Source organism: Euprymna scolopes, chromosome 3, assembly GCF_053919585.1.
Source record: "Euprymna scolopes isolate OS-2025 chromosome 3, ASM5391958v1, whole genome shotgun sequence".
NCBI lineage: Eukaryota > Metazoa > Mollusca > Cephalopoda > Sepiida > Sepiolidae > Euprymna > Euprymna scolopes.
In genome coordinates, this window is record NC_136484.1 from 116,781,552 (window position 1) to 116,789,641 (window position 8,090).

Below are 8,090 nucleotides of genomic sequence, written 5' to 3' on the forward strand. Positions count from 1 at the left end.
CAAGTAGACGGGGTTGGAAGGGTCCTACTAATCACCTTTTGTTTTTTCTTCCCCCACCCTCGACACAAATGAATGATTGTACCATTTTATTGTGATCTTTTTTTGTTTTTACACGTCAATAAAAAAGTTTTATAAATTGGGAGTTAAGTAGGACGTCCCCCAGTATGAAAGGGTGAATGCGGTATTATGGTGAAAGAAGATACTAGCTGGGAGAAAGTTTTGATTTTGTTTAGTTCTGGAGTGACAAGGATGACCAACGACCTCCACAATCCCCTTTTTGAGCTCGCCATATGCCTAAGTTTTTTGTTCATTGTTGATTTTACTGTATTTTTAACATGAATAAAGGATTTAATATCTCAAAGTGTAGTATCTGTTTCGGCAGATACTGCAAGCAAAGAACATATGTGGGGGCAGCCCCACATATAAGACCTTGGTTAATGTAGGGGCAACCCTTCATACCAATTGGCACTATCCAGCTCCCCTACTCCCCGGGGAGTTTGTCCTCATTTCCCCTTCACTCCCTCACTCCTCACATTAAAAATCGGCCTTGTGCATAATTTTCTCGGTGGAGGAGCAAATAAATAACCTTTTCTTGGCCTTTTGGCCAAGATCAAAATGTAGTATCTGTACTTACTACATGCTGTACTTATGTTTGTAACTTTGTGATATAAAGTGGAGGATCACTTTCTGTATTAATTTAATGTAAAATGACCACCCATTTTACAACCAGTCAGTCTCAAAGCCATTCAAGTCATTCTACAAATCATTCAAGTTGTTTTTGAAGGACTCTAGTTATTTTTTAAGCATTCAAGTCATTCTTAAGTTCATTCAATTCATCCTTAAGTTCATTAAAGTCATTCTAAGTCATTTACTTTTTATTTATTTAAGTCATTTCAGCCCATTTTCGGTCATTTTGGTTTATCTTTAAGAATTTCATGTCAATCCTACATTCACGCATTCATTCATTACACGATATCACGCGACTAATGGCTATCGGCCTTGTTTTTATACTTATCGATTAAACAGATAATGAAATATTGTAATTGGAAGGCATCAATCGTGGGCCGCTCGTTTCTACCGGAAATAAAATGGCAAAAATAGTTCCGCATTACGAAAAATATTTTTATTTTATTTAATATTAATTTCTGTGTTACTATTTTCACGATTAAAAAAAGGTGTGTAAAAGTCAAAATCGTATTTAATATTAATTTCTGTTACTATTTTAACGATTTTTTTTTTAAAGTGTGTTATAGTCAGAATCGTTATTTTTCGTCATCTTTTCCCCGACGAATAAAAATTGTGTTTTTTAATAAGGTAATATTTACTTTTTAATATTAAAAACCCAGTTAGATGATAAAGATTAACTGTTATAAAATTTCACAGAAAACGGGATTGTAAATTTCTAATTTATCGATTTTGAATAAACCAGACATTCTATATATATATATATATATATATATATATATATATATATATATATATATACTAGCATAGGTACCCGGCGTTGCCTGGGTTGACATGAAGTTCCGTTTGAAACACACCAGCTATACTAACCATTTTTATCATGGGCAACATGGATACTCCCACAACAATTCCAAAAATAAAAGAATGGATGAAAACATGTGAATATAATCGCTCAAAAAAAAAGAAGTACGTAACACCCTCTCCACCAGATATTTCGGTAGAAGGGATAAAAAGAAAAGAAACTATTCTCCAGATATTGAGTACTGGAAAGAACCAGTTCCCCCCAAAAAATAATTTAATATAAATCATTACAACGTAATGCTCGTTTGATCGCAAAAAATAAAATAAAATAACCAAGTCGGCAGAATTCTAAAACAAATGAACATCTGCCAAATATTAATTCCAAAAACAATTAAATGAAATTTTTCGTCGGTTTATGTTTCTAATGTAATCCTTCCCCTCCAAAAAAAAAACTGAATTTTTAATATTTTGGGGTTCTATTTATAAACTTGTTAGGTGAAAGTACAGAATGATCTCATAAAAATTATTAAATTTATCGTTATTTTATGTTTCATATGTAACTTCCGCCCACACCACACAAAAAATAAAACAAATTGTATTTGTCATGTTTGCCCCCCCTCGATCGACAAACTTGAAAAAATGCAAGAGATGACATGTCTTGTTGAATGCTTTGTGGCCAAAAAATGGGCGCTAGTTTTATGTTAAATTTATATAGAAAAGTGATCCACCACTTCTTTCATATTATTTATAAAGGCTGTTTAAACGTATTAGGCTCAAAAACAAGTAGGTCTTAATTTTTTAGGAGTTAAACGATGCTGGGTCACGTCGTAAAAGATTTGACTTTTTTTTTAATTAGAAACTTAAGTTTGTAATCGATGATATTAACGTGAAAAAAGAAAGATAAGTGTAAATTGTGGAGTAAAGAGGAGGACATGTAAACCGATTTCTGTAAAGCCGTTTAAAGAATAATAAAAGCAGACTAAATGAAATGTTCGGAAGTTCTTAAGGGGCAAATAACTCTAAAAAAAAGTTTGTTTTTTAATCGATGTTGGAATAATAATTCCAAATAAATTAAATTTAATATGTTATCAATATAAATATTGTTTAAAATTTATTAAATAACAATTTTAAATAGAGTACTTAAAACAATTCTCTCGCTAGAAACATTAATTAAGATACTGCTATTTAATAAAAATCGATTTTTCTTAATGTAATATGCAAATGACATGATCTCTTAATCGTACATTTTTGCAAGAGCCATACTATATATAGAAATAAATGAAAGAGTAAAGTAAGGAACAGTTGTATATATTAATCAAATTGTGAACAAACAAACAGACAGGAATACGAATTTATGGATATATATATATATATTTATATATATATATAATTATTTTTTACTATAATAATTAAATACCTACAGACACTAGTATTTCATACTTTCAGGAATCTTCAGTGATTCGAACCCCGTAACACGAGACATCTCTGGCTCGATTAGCGAAGAACGTATCAATTCGGCTACCATTAACCGTGTGAAATGACGTTGAATTTTAAACATTTTAATTTTTAACTGTGCATTTACGTCAGTCAGACAGTGATGTAATCGTTATACGATGATCTTTGCGTAAGAGCCAAATTGACCGACTTTAATTAAATTGAAAGTGCTCAACGATAAGAAACGAATTTCTTAAAGGGTCTGTCATAATTATTTTTTACTATAATAATTAAATACCTGTGTGTGTGCGTGTGCGTGTGCATAAAACTAGAATAAGTTTAAGGTTTCCAAGACCATACTTGTATTATATAGGTGATACAATGATTAACGTCCTAAGTGTAATTAATTTTAAATAGAAATATTCTGATTGTGTAATCCCCAATAAAGGCAATAAAGAATATAATTAAGAATCACTTCGGTTATAACTAACAGAACGAGAACAATTTGCCCACATCAAATAAATAGAAAGGTTCAGTTTGAAATTTCGTATACATTCCCCAGTTTCACATAAAGATCTAAGAATTGTAGAAGGTCGGAATTTTTATCAGTCGAATCGTTGCAAAGAATAACATCCAAGATATTCGAAATCACGCAGTGGCGTCGTTCTTATTTATGAGAACTAAAAATGCGGGAGAAAATATTTATAAGATTTACGTTACTAACATTTAAGAGGCGTGAAAACGCTATGCGAAGTCATTGCGGACTAGAATTGAGTTCTATCGAGTCGATAAACTTTCTTTAATGAACCTAGGCCAAAGTATGAATCTGCCACGTTTATCAGATGCTACACTTTAATATTTGTTTGAAGACCAAGACTATAGACCAGGAAAGTAGACCAGGAAAGTAGACTCACTTTCGGCACAATATCATATCAAATAGAATTTCTTTATAATCCTTTGCTTTGCATAGCATATTCTGCGATCGAGCGATCCCATCTTTAAAAAAGAAATGAAAGATAATATATAGCCAAATTCTAGTATATACTAGCAGGTCGCCCGGCGTTACCCGGTCGTAGGATACGCTTAAATATGATATTTTAATTCATGCAGATTAAGTATTTATTATAATAGAGACAATTCTCGATCTATTATTATAATTGAATCTAATATATAGTAGTGAGATCAAAATTATATATATATGTGTGTGTGTGTATGTACGCGCGCGGTTGTGTGTTATGTAATGGGTGGTATTAAGATGACGTATGTATTATTCTTTGGTATTGACTGTTCGTATTAGGAAAAGTCTAAGTGTGTTCATGTGTGTGATCATGTTGTGAGATGCTCATATTATATATATTCATTGTGAGTGTTCATATTGTCTTAGGATGTTCATGTTTGTGGAGATAGCATATTGGAGATATAAACAGGGTATATATAAAGAGAGAGACAGTTATGTATATATATAATAGACAGTGTACATGTTACTACAAGAGAACCAAGCCTGTAATTCAATGCGAGATTTATGATTATCTTTATAGATAGACCGAGAGTGCGTTTCACATTTACGTTTTGACAGTTGTACATTTTTATAAACACAAAGTTCATATTAATACAATTTCACTTTACCTTTGTTTTGGTAGAATGACACAACACAAGACGGCAGTTATAAAAACACATGATGATACGTTTATTTCTTCTTCGACCGGTCGGACATTTTGTATTTCAAGGATTCAAGGTTGTTACATGGTTATCTCTAAACCCTCTCGCTTCCAGAGGGTGCCTTGACTCTAACGCAGAATCGGTCTGATTTCCTCCGCTTCTCTGATCTGACTGATCTAACTTCCCTAACTAACATCGAACCCTCCTATATTGAGAAATCATTTCTGCCCTGACGTCACACGTATGTCTGGTCAACTCACATGTTTCCAACATGCGCGATTTGCACGTTTTGAAACCATTTCTGACGACCAGGAAATTCCCCATTCTCTTTGTTGTTTTACAAAGGAATTTAACCTACTTGTCTAATTCTGTAACCCATATTTTTATTATGTATCTTTCTAAGAATGTGAATAGTTTCCAGCCAAATTTGTATTTATTAAATATTTTAACAGAATCAACAATTTACTGGACTTTCCATTTATAATAACATTCTGTGTTTATTTTCACTTATGATTGGAATTCTCAATTCCAAGTCTAGCTTCGCAAGTTCGAATCCTTGTCTATTCTATTTCATATTTACATTTAACTAATTCCTTATTTTTTTTTACTTATATGAAAAGGGGACAGCCCTTATTATGTAACATCCCTTCCTCCCATTTTTCAAAAGAAAATGCACGCATTTTTTAAATTTTAGTACATTTTTTCTATATAACCACTTGGCTAAGAAAGATCAGACACCATAAAAAAACGAAATTTTATTTCCAAGTCAGCCCTTTTCCAATGACTTCATAATTTTATTTTTTAGACCAGACTCTCTATCTGATCTCCCTGGCATATTCCTTTTGGGTGTAGGGTAGTACCTCCTATAACTCACGTCAGCTGCTTCATCCAGCCACCCTTATGCCATAAACTGAAGTCTCATTTTACCTTTTTACGAAATTGACGACTCTTCGTCCAAATGTGTCCTTGATCCTTTCTTCCGTATGGTTCTTCTATTAATTTGAGTTTTGTTTTCGTTTTGTAACTAACTTATCTTTTTGGGAAATTCTCAAAGCTCATTTATCTTCGTGGTTGGCTTCCAAAGTTTAAGATATACCTTTCATCCACTGATTCGCTCGGATTTCCTTGCTTGGACACTTGGCACTTGATGAAGACCTAGAAAATATCATCCTTAACTAACACCTCTTGCGTATATTTTAGCTTTCTCTCACTTCATTATGTTATATGTGCTTAGGCTTTGGACTCTCATAGCCCTTTTTTCATAAGGATTCTCGTATCCTTCCAACGCCTGTTTTTTTTAATTATTGTGCCGAGACTTATCCTCTGCTAGAAACCATTACAAGCGGCATGCTTTAAAAGCACACGATATCGCAGGTTCCCATCTCTATTTTTCTAATTACGGGCACCTCTAGTGCGTATCATCTCCCTACCAAGTTACTTTTCTTGGAAAAAAAAAATTGTCAAAAAAACATTTTTCAGCTTATCACATCTGAAAACTCTCAAAATACCAGGTTACGTAATTTATCTTGTCCCCTCTCTAAAATTCTAACTGATTTCTAAGCCAATCATTCGTCTTAATTTGTTTCATTTTTATTTAGTTTCCTATTACTTGTTTCTTTTGATTTTAATGTATATTTAATTAAAACTTTGAATTCCTAATGTGAAATACAATAACACATACATTTAAGACAATTTACAACATTTGTTCAACATAACATTTTCAAAATAAACACATCATTAATACATTGAACTGGATTTCACTAAACTTACAATTATTACTTTTTCATTGAAATTTAACCTACTTGTCTAATTCTGTAACCCATATTTTTATTATGCATTCGTTCTAAGAATGTGAATAGTTTCCAGTCAAATTTGTATTTATTAAATATTTTTGCAGAATCAACAATTTACTGGACATTCCATTTATAATAACATTCTATGTTTATTTAACTTATGATTGGAATTCTCAATTCCAAGTCTAGCTTCGCAAGTTCGAATCCTTGACTATCCTATATTTACATTTAACTAATTCCTTATTTTTTACTTACATGAAAAGAGGACAGTACTTATCATGTAACATCCCTTCCTTTCATTTAAAAAAAATGCACGCATTTTTAAATTTTAGTACATTTTTTTCTATATAACCACTTGACTAAAAAAGATCAGACACCATAAAACAAAAACGAAACTTTTTTCCAAGTCAACTGACTTCATAATTATTATATATCTATATATCTATAAAAGTTAAAATGTCTGTCTGTGTGTTGGTATGTGTGCATTTCTCTACCAAACTATTCCGTCAATTTTCAGTCTATAGACTTGCAATTTGACATAAGGGTTATTTAGATTCGTGAAAATATTTTTAATTTGTTTTCAGACAGAAATTGTGCTGTCAAGAGGTCAAAGTTCAACGATTTGATCTTTGAAAACTCTACTAAACTCCTCGGGAAAATTTGGGTCTAAACACTTGAAATTTTAGATGTAGGTTACTTGGACATGGATCCAAGTTTTTAGTTTGATTTGAGCCCACAACAATCAATGTTAAGGGGTCAAAATTGGGGTCAAAGTTTAAAAAAATTAATCTCTTCGGTCTCTACTAAATTACTCAATCAATTTTTCGTCTTAACATTTGAAATTTTACATAAAGTGTATTCAGACATAGGGCAAGCTTACAATTTTGCTTTTGGTCGAAAATTTGGCTGCTAAGGGGTCAAAGTTCAAAAGATTTGACCTTTGCTGTCTCTAGCAAACTATTCAGCCAACTTTCGGTCTAAACATTTGAAATTTTACGTAACAGGTATTCAGACATGCGGCAAGATATTAATAAGTTTGGGGGCGAAAATTTGACTGTCGAAAGGTCAAAGTTGACCTTTGCAGACTACCAGACTTCTCCACCAATTTTGGGTTTAAACACCTGCCATTTTAGATGTAGGTTACCTGGACATAAGTCGAACGTTTTAGTATATATATACATATGCACATGAAGTCATGAACAGCACATAGGGTGCGAGCAAAGCCGAACTCAGCTGCTAGTATATTTATAGTATATTATTGTTTGAGTTTGAATTAATGTTTTTAAACATGACATAAATCATAAATTCATGACATTATGTTAAAGCTATAACTATTTTTTAATGTAATGTTTTAATATTTACGTTTAAAGTATCTAAATAGCTCAGTTCGTAAGACATCAGACAAAAGATCTCAAGGTTTCGGTTTCAGTCTCGATTTCCATTCACAGTTTCAGCTCTATTTGTTATGAATTCATTATTTTGTATTACTGCGATATTAGAAAAAACTCTGATCGACGAACAGACAAGGATGTTTACAGTTACACACACAGAAAATGCTTGTTATATCGTAAGCGGATAATAGTACAACGAACAAATAAATTCAGTGCACGTTTATTCAATAAGGTTATGTAGTACAGAAGATGCTAGTTTAAACTTAAATGTGACAGGCATCTGGACAGATTTACAAGTTAATATGTGTATCAAGAAATAAATGACGTA

The 8,090-nt window shown here is 32.0% G+C and overlaps 1 pseudogene; it reads left to right on the forward strand.

The window, feature by feature from the left end:
* Positions 1 to 584: 584 nt before the first annotated feature.
* On the forward strand, positions 585 to 720 carry LOC145265342 (U2 spliceosomal RNA; annotated as a pseudogene).
* Positions 721 to 8,090: the final 7,370 nt, after the last annotated feature.